The 14,184-nt window shown below is 34.0% G+C and overlaps 1 pseudogene; it reads right to left on the bottom strand.

Moving 5' to 3' along the window:
* Nucleotides 1-8,266: 8,266 nt before the first annotated feature.
* LOC143564258 (UDP-glycosyltransferase 89B2 pseudogene) lies at nucleotides 8,267-9,683 on the bottom strand (annotated as a pseudogene).
* Nucleotides 9,684-14,184: the final 4,501 nt, after the last annotated feature.

Below are 14,184 nucleotides of genomic sequence, written 5' to 3'. Positions count from 1 at the left end.
GGATGAGTATGAGAATGAGATACCAACCAACCATAAAAGCAATACACACATAAATCACATAGCAATCAACAATTAATCGAGCAACATCACAACCATGCAATTAATGGAATTGTGTTTTTGAGCATAAATATATACTAGTGAATAGCTTAGTACGCATATTGTACCCAAAACAAAAATAGGAAAAATGGGATGTGTTTACTCACTTGAAATAAAATATGGTGAAGCGTAATGAGAAGACGGTAGGCGAGTTGATCGGTCACACGAGAAGTACACGAAGCAAATCCTATAATTATTATTGCAATAAATACCTTTAAGTTTCCATTTTTTTTCTCGGAATAATATAAGGCGTTCGTGAGAAAGACGATGTTTTTAGACCTTTTCGTTTAAGAAATCATGACTACCAGGTTTTGTTTACCAACTTAACATTGTATACGTCAAATAACATATGGTGTATTCTAAGAGATTCTATTTTCTAATAGTTTCAATATATATATATATATATATATATATATATATATATATATATATATATATATAAACGAAAACATAAAAATCCTACGTGTCGCGACATGGTCGCCCCCCATTTTTTGGAGTCACCAGATTTGCTTGATTTTTAAATAGAGGTTTCTCATGCATTTGACTCGAATTCATGGGTATGGGTCTTACCAAACCCAAATATTCCTTAAACGGGTTATAACATCTCATTAAATAAAAAATTATTCTCACCAAATTATTGATGCAATGTAAGGCCCCGTTACCGGTAGCCCTACTTTCATGTTGGATTTACTCATAAACACAGTTCTAAATATCAGAGTTAATTAAAACATTTACGCGGAATATAAAACTTTCATAAAACATTACATAATTCATAACTTGTCTCAAAACATCCATTGTCTTTCAACATTAAAGCATTAAAATTAAAACATCATAAGTCTTCAGATGCCAGGCTCTTATTCTTCTGCCATGTGTCCCCGCTCAAGCCAGCTGTCTCATCTTACTCACCTGCGTGCATACTAAAAGTCAGCTACGCTGAGTGAGTTCTAGTTAATCACATAATCATACAATACATTCTTTACATTTCATACTTAACCTCCTAACTTTCTTTCATACACACTTAAGTGCTTTTACTTTCATTTCTACCTTCATACTTTCTTTACATACATAATCATACGTTTTAAAGAGCCTTTCGCCCTATAACCTCACAGATATTATAAGGGTCTGGTTCCTAGTTTTCGAATATTAGAAGGGTTCGATTCCCTACCATCACAGATATTATAAGGGTCTGGTCCCTAGTTTCGAATATTAGAAGGGTTCGATTCCCTAACATCACAGATATTATAAGGGTCTGGTCCCTAACATCACAGATATTATAAGGGTCTGGTCCCTAGTTTTCGAATATTAGTAGGGTTCGATTCCCTCTTCGTTACCATACATTATACCCCGAGTATTTTTAGGGCTCGGTACCCTTTTTGTAACCATACAACCATACATCATACCTCGAGTATTATTAGGGCTCGGTACCCTTTTCGTAACCATACAACCATACATCATTATTTCCTTCTTTTATTATCTCTATCACGTTCATACGCATAAGCATTCATAATATACTTACCTTATACATAGCATTACAACCTGACAGTACGTGCAATATCCGAAGATCGTTCACCTACCATCAAGCAATCATTCTTACATAACACATATATCACATAGGGCATACACTTATCACTTAGGATAAATGTATTAACAACACATCAAGTATGCACACAGCCCCGAAAACATAACAAGGAATGGGGCTAGAAACTCACCTGAACACGGTTACGTTCACCGTTAATCGTAATTCCTTTCTTCAGTTGTGCACGGCTGACTGTATAACAAGTATACGTATTAATTAACTATCACTTCTCATAATGTATTTCTATCTTTATATGACCCACAACGAACGGGGGTCCGGGGGCAGCGCCCCTGGCAGCGGGGTCTAGGGGCGGCAGCCCCTAGCAGGGTCCAAGGGGCAGAGCCCCTGGCTGGGGTCGAGCTGCCAGGTCAGCTTGGAAAAATTTTATTTCCATTAACTGTCTTAACACATTTTTCATTAGGTTTTTAATTTATTTTCTAATCGAACTTGGCTTTAGGCGAAGTTAAACCTTAGGCGAACTTAGCTTTAGGCAAAGTTAAACCTTAGGCGAACTTAGCTCTAGGCGAAGTTGTCATCAGGCGAACTTAGCTTTAGGCGAAGTTGCCATCAGGCGAACTTAGCTCTAGGCGAAGTTGTCATCAGGCGAACTTAGCTTTAGGCGAAGTTGCCATCAGGCGAACTTGGCTTGCAGGCGAAGTTCATCAGGCGAACTTGGCTTGCAGGCGAAGTTCATCGCTTTGAAGGCGAAGTTGCCCAGATGCAGGCGAAGTTGCCCAGACAACCGCTGTTCGGTTTCTTTCCAGCATTTTGAGAGATTTTAACACCCTTGCTATGGTTCAATATCACCCACTACGCTTCCCGACCATTTTCGGTCGCTTATACACTAAAAAGCTTGGATCTTTAAACTTCAAGGATCAAGAATCATACCTTTTTGGGCTTGTTTGGATCTCGTTTACTTGCTAGTACACTAATCTCTCTCTCTCGGACCTGCCCGACTCTTCCCTTGGCTCGGCCGGCCAGCGGCGGTATGTGTGTGGTGTGTGTGTGTGTTTTTGGGGTGTTAGGGAGTTTGGTGAAAATGAAGATATTTTGGGATTTTGGGGGTATTTATATCCCTGAAATCCCATTCTCATTTAACCCATCTCAATTAATCCACGTCCAAGACCCGCCCCCTACCCGATATTAATTAATTACGCGAAATCACTAAACATAACTTCCTTTATTCATCATTAAAATTTTTAGGATGTTACATGCAAAAATTCTATAAAATAGGATATACTAAAAATTAATATCTTATTTATTTTAAAAAAAGATATATATATTATTTAAATTAAAAACCAATTTTATAGTAAAAAAAATAAACGGGTCTTGGGTCTCATCAAACCATAAGTATATTATTAACTTTCATAAATATTATTTATAATTAAAAAAAACAATTTTATAGTAAAAAAAATAAACGGGTCTTGGGTCACATCAAAACCAAATAGCGCGCTTTTAAATTAGGTTATAACATCTTATTTATTTGTGAAAGAATTTATCATCAAATCATAAGTATATTATTAACTTTCATACAATAATAAAAATATAAATTCAAAAAATAAATATATATTATAACAAACAATATAAAACAACCCCGTAATACGGGGGATAAAAACTAGTATATATATATATAGGGTAAGTATAAAATAAAAAGATTAATTTTCCTAAAAGGTGTAAGAAGAGATCTTGACCGTTAAATTCAATAGAGCACATAAGTACCTGATGGTAATCAACAACATGTTTTAGTTAAGGATTGTAAATTTGATTATAATTGTTATTCCTGTTTTAATTAAATAGATTTGCCAAAATCTTGGAACTACCAAGATTTGCAAGAATAAACCAAAATCATCATTTGCAAACTATAATCGATGTGCCTTAATCAAATCTTGTGCCCAAACCAAAAACATCTAATTATTTAGTGATTTTATATATTATAATTTTATAATAATACATGGTCGTCATCAGATTACAACATAATTTGTATATTTTAATAATTTCATATTTCATTTGACTGAAATTATTTTAGGTTCTTTACTGATTTTATATATTATAATTTATAGTGGAAAATTAATTTATCTCCTTCAATTAAATTAATTCAACGAAGGATGATACTTTCGTGAAATTAAGTTTTAACAATTATGTGATAAACAAGGGTGATACTTTTTTCTTTCTTTGTCTCACATCCAAATAATAATACATCACAAAAAATTTGGTTGATAGTTCACAGTATACATTAGTAAAAAGGAAAAATTTCTAAAATGATCCAAAGTAAGAGATAGAAAAAAAAATGAACCAAAATGAATCCAAATTCCCAAAATAACCCATGAAATCTGTACTGGGCGACACATTGATAGTATAAGCAACGAGATTTTCCAACCAATGAAAAAGTGACACTTGTAAAGTTTCTGACATTTCCGACCATATTTTTAAAAATATTGGGGTTTTCGACCATATTTCTACTTTAAATCATTTGGTAAAAAACAGTCTCCAGACGGTTTTTTTATGTTTCTTATCTGGTCCGTTCAAATTAATTTTATCTTAAAAAAATAGTTTTTTGAATTTCGTCTTCCAAGACGCATTTTGAACGAATTTCGTCTTCCAAGTTTATATTTTCATGGTTCTTATCTGGTAAGTTTTAAAAGTTTAATAATATCTCGACCGATATGATTTTTAGTATTCCGTCTTGACCGACTATGTTTTTGAATATCTCGTTTACTCCGACTATATTTTTAATTAAGTTTCAGGTGGACCCACCTTCTTAAATTAAATTATCAATTTAAGGATATTTTTATTTCCATCCTTTTTCCACCTTCCATTTTCATCATCAAGTTCAACCACATTTTAAGTTTTATCAAAATGATGAACTCGGATGAAGGTAAAAGAATAGGCACCACCATTAGCAAATATCATTGATATATGTATTTTCACATGAAATTGGCTTAAATGGCTGGTGGTAGGGGAATTTACCACTTGCTGAGGAATCGGCTTCATTCGCATTCCACCGTAAGCATTTATTTACCACTTGCTCAGTGATCGGTTTCCTCAACCCTATGCTAATGAGCAAGCTGCTAGATTTGCTAATGGTGGTGCCTATCCTCCAGACCTCAGTCTTATCACCAAAGTAACTAACTCACTCATCAAAAATATCCTTAAATTGATAATTTAATTTAAGAAGGTGGGTCCACCTAAAACTTAATTAAAAATATAGTCGGAGTAGACGGGATATTCAAAAACATAGTCGGTCAAGACGGAATACTAAAAATCATATCGGTCGAGATATTATTAAACTTTTAAAACTTACCAGATAAGAACCATAAAAATATGAACTTGGAAGACGAAATTCGTTCAAAATGCATCTTGGAAGACGAAATTCAAAAAGTTATTTTTCAAGAAAAAATTAATTTGAACGGACCAGATAAGAAACATAAAAAAACCGTCTGGAGAGATTGTTTTTTACCAAATGATTTAAAGTAGAAATATGGACGAAAACCCCAATATTTTTAAAAATATGGTCGGAAATGTCAGAAACTTTACAAGTGTCACTTTTTCATTGGTTGGAAAATCTCGTCGGTTATACTACCAATGTGTCGCCCCAGTACAGATTCCATGGGTTATTTTGGGAATTTGGATTCATTTTGGTTCATTTTTTTTCTCTGTCTCTTACTTTGGGTTATTTTAGGAATTTTCCCTAGTAAAAAATTGGTTTGATGGTGTGTTGTAATTTTGTGTTTACGAGGATGGTAAATCGGTGTGTTTTTTGATGTTGGTGTGTTTCTGTTAACCGGTTAGTAAGTGTGTTGTTATGAGTGTGTTTTTTTATTCATAATTGTTGGTTCCTCTATAATTGTTTTTGAATCATGAACATGGTATTTTTTTTGTGAATGGTGGTTATCATGTACAGATTTGCGAACATTAGTGTGTTTTGACTATTTTTAACTAATAAAAAGATATTATTATGGTAACCATTTTTGGAAGATAGAGGTTGATTGCATAAAAATAGAAAATTCCAAATCTACTATGACTAAATTACCCTTTGATACACCAATCTAACCCTTTAAAATAACGAAAATTGGATTTTAATAATCCCAATTTAACGCAGTTGGTCGATAATAATCCCAACTTTGAAAATAGCTGTCACTGGTCCCAACTTTCATACTATTTGTTTTCATTGGACCTCCGTTAAAAAAAATTTAACGACGTTAAGTTTTTTCCAAATTTCAAACGGATATTTTAGGGCTTTTGATCGGAATGAGAATACGAGTCGATTGATGTAAAACTTACCTTTAAAAGGTGGTCCAACGACCAAAGGATGCTTCAATTATGGTGTTTAAACTTCTAATTAACAAAAATCAAGTTGTTTGAAGCATTATTTCAAGTTAAGTTTTACAGCAATCGATTCGCATTCTCATTCCGATCAAAATCCCTAAAACATCAATTTGAAATTTGAGAAAAAGTTAACGTCGTTAAAAAAATTTTAACGGGGGTCCAATGAAAACAAATAGTGTGAAAGTTGGGACCAGTGACAGCTATTTTCAAAGTTGGGATTATTATTGGCCAACTGCATTAAGTTGGGATTATTAAAATCCAATTTTCCTTAAAATAAAATACTCCTCAATTTTTTTTCATCTTTCAATCTTAACCATTGACCACCAAGATCTAACTATTCAGATTACTTCCTACACTTTTTAGACACACTCAGTATTTTTGAATAACCCCTCTTTATATATATAAACTATTCATATGGTACTAAGTTATGTTTCTGAATTTTTTGACATAAATATAAATGACTAGTAAACGTTATTTATATGTTGCTTGAAAAAAATGTCATTTTTAAATTATGTAATGCACCAAAGTATAATAATAATAATAATTAATTAATTAATTAATTTATATTAATATAACTATTACTTTTTACAAGAAAACAAAATATAAATATAACCACTAAATCTTATTATACAATAACATAGATAATGCAATTAAATTACTTAAAATAACTAACTAATGTATAAAAAGTTAGTCCTAAACACCACTAAAACCAAATACTAGAAAAACCAGGTTGGTATCTTCATTCGAACTCATCATCGCTTTTTAAAAAAATAGGGTTCTAAATTCAATCTTGTTATTAGCGCTTTGTATCCGGATTTAATATTAAGGCTTTTAACCATAAGGCAAAAACGAACAGAATGGCATATTTGTTTCCTCGATTCGAAGACGAACTAACGCGCAGCAAGGGTTGGCTGGTGTTTCGGCGCCGGTAGTAAAACTGGTACAGCCGAGACAGATTCCGAGTGATGGTAAGAGTGAGGACTGTTGTGTGCTTCGAAAAGGAGTGTGAAGGTCGGTTTAAATCAGGTAAACAACGTGTAATCTATAAGTGGCAACCTCGTGATTTTTGCTCCGTAAAATTGGTGCTTAAAACCCGTATAGAAACTTCCTTAACAATTGCGAGATCGCTACAATAAAATTGAGAAATGAAAGTTTTTGCTATCGTTGTTTGTGTCGTGAATACTAAGACATGTCCCCTATTTTATTATATTTAGGGTGTGATTAAAATAAGAAGTGGAGTGTGTCTAAAAAGTGTAAGAATTAATCTGGTGCGTTAGATATGTTGATCTAATGGTGGATATGAAAAATGTGTTTATTGTGTGGTGTTATATATATAGGGGAGGGTTATTTTGAGATCAATGGTGAGTTTTAAGAACTTTAAGAACTCAATTTTGAACAACACATTTAATTAAATGATATGAAATATGTGGCTGAGATTAAATTTAATTAAAAAATGAAGCAGAGGAGAGAATAAATATTTTTGATAATTACACATGTTTAAACGTTAGTTACACATGTGTAAAAAGTCGATTCGGTGTGGAAAAATACCGTAATTTTTTGTACATCACTTACACCTACGTATTACACATGTGTAAAAAAAATTCAAAAAAAATTGTTACGTTGAGTTCTTTCGAGTTCTTAAAACTCAAAGTGGTTCTCAAAAGAAATCAATCATATATATATATATATATTACCAAATATCACGATCATAAGGATATTGGTTTCACACATATTTTATTTAGCAACTATTTATAAAATAGCTAAACTAGTAACAACATTATTAATTATTGCTAATATTTTAATAGAGTGAACTATGGTTTTCGTCTTCGTGCTATGTCTAAATTTGCAATTTTAGTTCAATAGTTTCAAATTTAAGATTTCAATTCTTGTGGTTTCATTTCACTTGCAATTAAACCCGACCCCACTAACCCCGTTAAGTCTGGTCGTTAAACCCATCAGCGTGCCCTTCACGTAGGGGGGGGGGGTGTCCTTCATCCCCCAAATACACCCAACCCCTCACATGAACGTGCTTGCGAATTAGGATGGGGTTTTATTTGGGGAGAAAACAAACAAAATTGCCCCTCATGTGAGGGACACGTTGACAGGTTTAACGACGAGACTTAAGGGGTTAGTGAGATCGGGTTTAATTGCAAGTGAAATGAAACCACATGGACGGAAATTACAAATTTGAAACTATTGGACTAATACTGCAGATTTGGACAAACCACAATTACGAAAAACCACAGTTTACTTTATTTTACAATTACTTTAGATAGAGAAATCGGCAACTAATCTATCCAATTCACGTACGGAAGTCCCTTTGTCACCGACTGCTTCATTAGCTGACTTCCTCAACTCTTTAGCTCGTTCTCTCTCCAACCGCGTCACCTCACTCACTGATTTACCAAACAGCTCGGCTAACTCGTCTTTGTCAGGAACCATATTCCCTCCCTCCACATGCTTTTATTCCCACTTTCAATCCATTTAACAATGTGGCATTTGAGAAATTGTCCGCGCTCATCGACCACGTCAGCATTATAACCTCGGCCATTAGCGCTTCCAATATCGAGTTCCGTTCCACCCACAGTGAGTCAAAGTCGCACCCACCGAGTTATGACTTAGGATCGCTACTTGTGGAGCCCATCCTCTAACCACAAGACCCCGCCCCGCCACACGCTCTTCAAACCCCTCTGGAATCCTCCCGTAATCCGCCGCCACATGCCCAATCATCGGTTCGTTAACTGACCACACGAACTTCACTCGACTCTTTTCCAACCCCACTGCAACCACCTCCATCTGACCATTAGTCAACACTTGTTGACTTCCAAAGCAAACGTACACAACCGTGTTATCTGCACACGTGTCTAGCCACCATAGGACCTCAATCGAGCTGGCCCCACCCTGGTTGGTTTCCTTAACACCCGAAGGAAGCAACAGCCCCACCACAAACACACGGTCATGCCCAAGCTCCTTCTTTAAATGGTCAACATAAGCCGGTTCCAAGTCAGTGAACGAGTTTATAACAAGTCCCCAACTCGCTAAATTCTCCAAAAGCCCATCCATAATAAACTCCGACTCGGGGTCACCTTGTACATAACTCCGGTAAAACTGTGACACCTGCCACCAAAGAAATTCCGGCGAGTTGGGAATCTCCGGGAACTTAACCACCTCATTCTCATCTTGGCAATTCACCCTCTTGGGTTGGTTTTTCCACACCGAATACATAACCGAAAGCCCCAACGCCCCGCAAGGCGAAAATGTGTATCTCCGGATTCCAAGCTCGCGGGCAAGCCGATTTGTCCATCCCAAAAGAAAATCAGATATTATAGCCACCGGTGGATTACTATGGTTCCGAAACCAATTAATAAGCGGGTTATAGAGATGGCCCAGAGCAACCATCATGGGCATGAAAGCGTTGAAGGGAAGGTCCTTGACGTTTTCGATGCCGGAAGGGATGGCGGGGTGCGGCGGAAGACGGAGGATGAGGGTGGTGGGATAGGCGGCGAGGAGGTTGGATACAGCAGGTAGGTTTTTGGGGGTGATGAGGACTGTGATGAAGAGGTTTGCAGCTGCTAATTGGTGGGTGAGATGTAGGTGTGGTAGCATGTGGCCTTGTGCTGGAAATGGGAATACGAGGATATGAGTTCTGGACATCGTTGGGATTGGAGAACCAGATAGATTGTGGAAGTTTGTATAAACTGATAGTAACCGTTGACAACTATTTATTAGCAAATATTAGATTATTGTTTAGAGAACCAAAGATTAATAAATAAGGGAAATAACAAATATATTTTAAAGCTAATGAAACATATAAATCCTATCATATCCTACTGATCTTCTAATAAAAGAACATACCTTAAATGTCAAGTCTTTAGTCAATCTTAGCTTAATTTTTCCCTTTTAATATCCTAATATCTTATCTCATTCATCCTAGCTATTTTGATTCTTGATAAAGTGTTGCTGAAGATTATTCTAAGTAATACTTTTCAACTCTCCCTGAATGAAAAATTGTGAAATTTCAGGATTTTTCTCTAGCATTATGTGTTTATGCTTTCGGATAGGTCCCTTAAAAGACAATCAATCTTTAAAAACCGAGCAGGCTATCGAGCAAAACCAACAACCACCAACATAATCTTTAGTTTCAACTTCTGCAGATGAGACATCAAGTTCTCCTACATCTACATTGATCCTGGTCCATTCATCAAACAATGTAACAAAATCAGTTACTTTAGTTTCAAATGATAATATGTTAAATGCAAATGTGCCTGATAAGGAAACCAATAGATCAATTTTACAATTGGAGGTGATATTTCAAGGTTAAGCTGTTAAATTTGACAACTATGTAAAGATGGAACAATCAACACCCAAACTTAAACTTACATGTGTTGAAGAAGCACCTTTAAAATCTACCGTTATTTATTCCTCTTTTTTGTTATATTCTATCACTTTTATAAGAATTTAACCATTTTATTTTACCTTGATGTACACTTCAGGTTAAAGAAGCATGTTTTTAGTTTTCTTGTATCACATCACATGGGTTGTTTATATTATTTTTTATTTTAGAATATAATATAAATGTAAGCCGTGAATAATGTCCATGTATTTTACGTACCAAATTTTCCACTATCACCCCAAAATAACCAAACTACAGCCGATGTGCTCTCATGTTTTTGTTTGTGCGTTTTCACGTTATCCATAGTCAATGTTCATAATTTTTGATAAAGTATTATTCATTTATAATTTTTAGTTTTTAATTTTCATTGAATTTTATGTGTTTATGTTTCAGGTTCAACATAAACTTCGAGGTGTTTTGTAACATTCGTCAATTCTCGGACCCGAAAACCCGGCCCGTTTAATTCTGTTTTTTATTACTTAATTATTATTATTATTCGGATCTTCGTTATTAATAAAATATAAGTTATTATTATTACTATTGTTAATTCTGTTTGTTCATTAATCGTTTAATTCGTTACGCGAGTTTAATTAGTTATCAAACAAATTCTTGAACTATCAAGCATATGCATAATTCACCCTAAACCAATGTTTAGCTCTAACTTGATTCAACAACCAAACCCCAAGGACTACTTTGTAAATTCCCAAAATTAACTCTCTCTCTCTCTCTCGCGCACACACACACACTGTCGGTACCCAAACACCCCATCCCTTGATCATTGAATCCGTTAATCAAGCCGGAGATCACGGAATTAATCACCTCTACATGTCGGTTGACCAATTACGCGTTCAATTACAAGATAATTATGTTAATAGGCCTTCTAATTGATGATGCACAAGCCATATCAAGAACTGCGGGTCAATCGATGATGAATCACTATAAATACTAGTAGATATTGCAATTACTTTGTCCCACACACCCCTCTGATCATCTCGAAACTAAGCCCTCTATCAAATTTAACTTTGAAGTCGTTTAAGATCAATCATGAGCTTATGTTCATATTAAAATCCTTGGGTTACGGCTCTCCTTCGATTCATCACCATAAACAGTAATTGTTGGGTGTCTCTTGATCGAATTATGATGCTTAACAAAACCCCTCTGTCAATTTCGATTGATAGAGGGAAAAATGCATTAATTTGGGTTTTGTCAATTTAGGGTTTATATTGAATTGGGATGGATTTGTAAATATGATTAAATACTTTCTGTTTCAATCCAATTACAAACTTACAAACTGAAGTACTAGCTCAGTTGGCTTATGTGTGGTGCGTTAAGTTTTGAACTATCCTGGGCCGTGGGTTCAAGTCCTTAAGGCCCGGTTTTTGGTATTTTATTATTCCTTTTGTTTAATTTAAATAAAAACTAATATTATTCGGTTCGTTTGACGAACCGAACACCTCTAGGCTCTCAAAAATTTTCGTTTAAACTTTTTCATGTGTGTGTGCGTGTGTGTATATATATATATATTCTCTCTATATAACCAAATAATTGATTTTAATAAATAAATAAATTAAAAATTGTTTTACTCGTCTAAATGAACCGGTCACCGCTAAAAACTTTCAAAACAAGTTTCGCTTATTATATAAATCATATATATAATATTAAGTTAGCAATTCATTGTTTAAAAATAATTAAATCGTTTACACTTTTAACTCAACTTTTATGGAATTAATATAACATATAATTAACGTCTAATCGATCCCAAATCCGTTATAAACATATGCTGTCATATCTTATTCGTTATATCGGTGGAATATTATAGTTGTATATTTTGAAATTAGGACTTCTTGTGGAACTAACTAGTTCTCTTTAACCCTCTTCTCGTTACCGTCTACCTTATCTCTAAGGTGAGTAATCACATTCCCTTTTTTCTTTTTCTTTTTTGTTTTTGTGGCATTATGCTTACTAGAAACTACTATTGTTATATTATTTCATTCAAACACAATTCCCTTATTTGTGTGGTTGTGATATTACTCAATTAATTGTTGATTGCTATATGAATTACATGTTTATTGCTTTTATGGTTGGTTGATATCTCATCATCCACATAGTATGATCATATGATGTCCAAATATACATGTGGTATGTTCAAAATGACACTTATAGGTGTAACATTTTGGGTTTTCTATTCCTTATATTTGTAATCTTTACCCGGCCCAGTTTGTACTCAGACAATTCATCAATAAAACTCGCATTTGTTTAGTATATTTATTTTGTGTTTTTTTATTACATAATTGGTAATAACTATGAGAATTGTGCATAATATACTCCGTAACTAACATTTTACCCACTTGTACACCAAATCCCAAAGGTTAGGGATCAATTAGTAAGTTTATCAAAAAATCTTTTCTCTCCTTTTTCTCCCCCACCAATGACACCGTGAACCCCCCCTTCTTTTTTGTTACTTAATTCAGTACTTAAATCACGAAATTGATTATATCAAATCAGATGGCAACCTTAAACATGCTAACAGACAATCTAATTGTGGAATATGATTATCAAATGATAGCTAATTAACTCGTTTTAACCTTTACAAAACCGCGGCTATAATCGATATCTTTACACTATAAATACTCGTCAAGAATTCAATTAAACTTGTCCACACCATCCTTACTACCAGCCAATACTAAAACCTAACTCAATTGCAACATACAAAGACGTCAAGACAAGTTTTGAGATCGAGTTTAGAACCGTGAGCCCTAGCAACCGTTCTCCCTTAATCCGTCATCAAAATTGGAATTAAAATTATGTTCTTAGTTCGTTTTTAACCAGCAAACGGTAACCCTAAATCAATTTTAATCAACAATGAGAAATTATTCTCATTTGAATTTCTAGGGTTTTATTTGGGGAAGAACAAACTAGGCATTGATTATAAATAATTGTTTCCATCTCTTTCACTGGTTAGACAAAATCCCTAGTGGCAGGTGCATATGCACTAACACTTTGAACTGGTCTGGGGCGCGGGTTCGAGTCCCTTAGGCCCAATTTTTGAGTTTTTATAATTTAAATACTTTTTAATCAATTTTTGATATTATTACACATATTTGATAAGCATTATCTGATAAACCAGACCTTGGTTTTGTTTATTTATCCTTATGTTTAACTCTTATATCTTTAAAAACCTTCTTTTATAAAAACAATACACACACACATATATATATAACGTTTACCACACTCGTTTATTAAACCGAACTAATGACCCATTAACGTTCGAAAATAAATTTTCATTTAACTTTCCGTTAATATATATAATCTGATGTTTTTCTTATTTAAATAAAAAATCAAACATAAATGTTAATATAGTAATGATAAAAATATAACAATAATAATAATATTATAATAATAATAATGATAATTAAACTAATAATATTCTAATTACAATTTTACTTAAAACCCTATCAAATCACAAATCCGTCGTAAGTCTTGTTGTTGGTGCATTTTGGTGTGTTAGTACTTCATAGGTTTGTTGTTTGTCCCGTCTGTAATAAACGTTATGTTTTGTTTGTGTTTTATAATTTGAACGGCTTAGTGAATAGCGAAGTTAATGTTTAAGCGATGTTATGTTAACTTCGCCTATTATGTAACATGCGAATATGTGTAGTATATAAATACATATTCGGCCTAGGGTTTAGTAGTTGTTCAATAGTCTTATTCCAGCCGTTCGAACTTGTGAAGTGCTTTACCGTGCATTGATTGATACTGAGATATTATTCAATACAAGTAAACGTATGTTATA

Source organism: Bidens hawaiensis, unplaced genomic scaffold, assembly GCF_021521415.1.
Source record: "Bidens hawaiensis isolate Kalapana, Puna unplaced genomic scaffold, B.hawaiensis_p1.1 tig00021843_1, whole genome shotgun sequence".
Taxonomy (NCBI): domain Eukaryota; kingdom Viridiplantae; phylum Streptophyta; class Magnoliopsida; order Asterales; family Asteraceae; genus Bidens; species Bidens hawaiensis.
The sequence above is the reverse complement of the archived record's forward strand: the minus strand, read 5'-3'. Positions and strand labels throughout refer to the sequence as shown.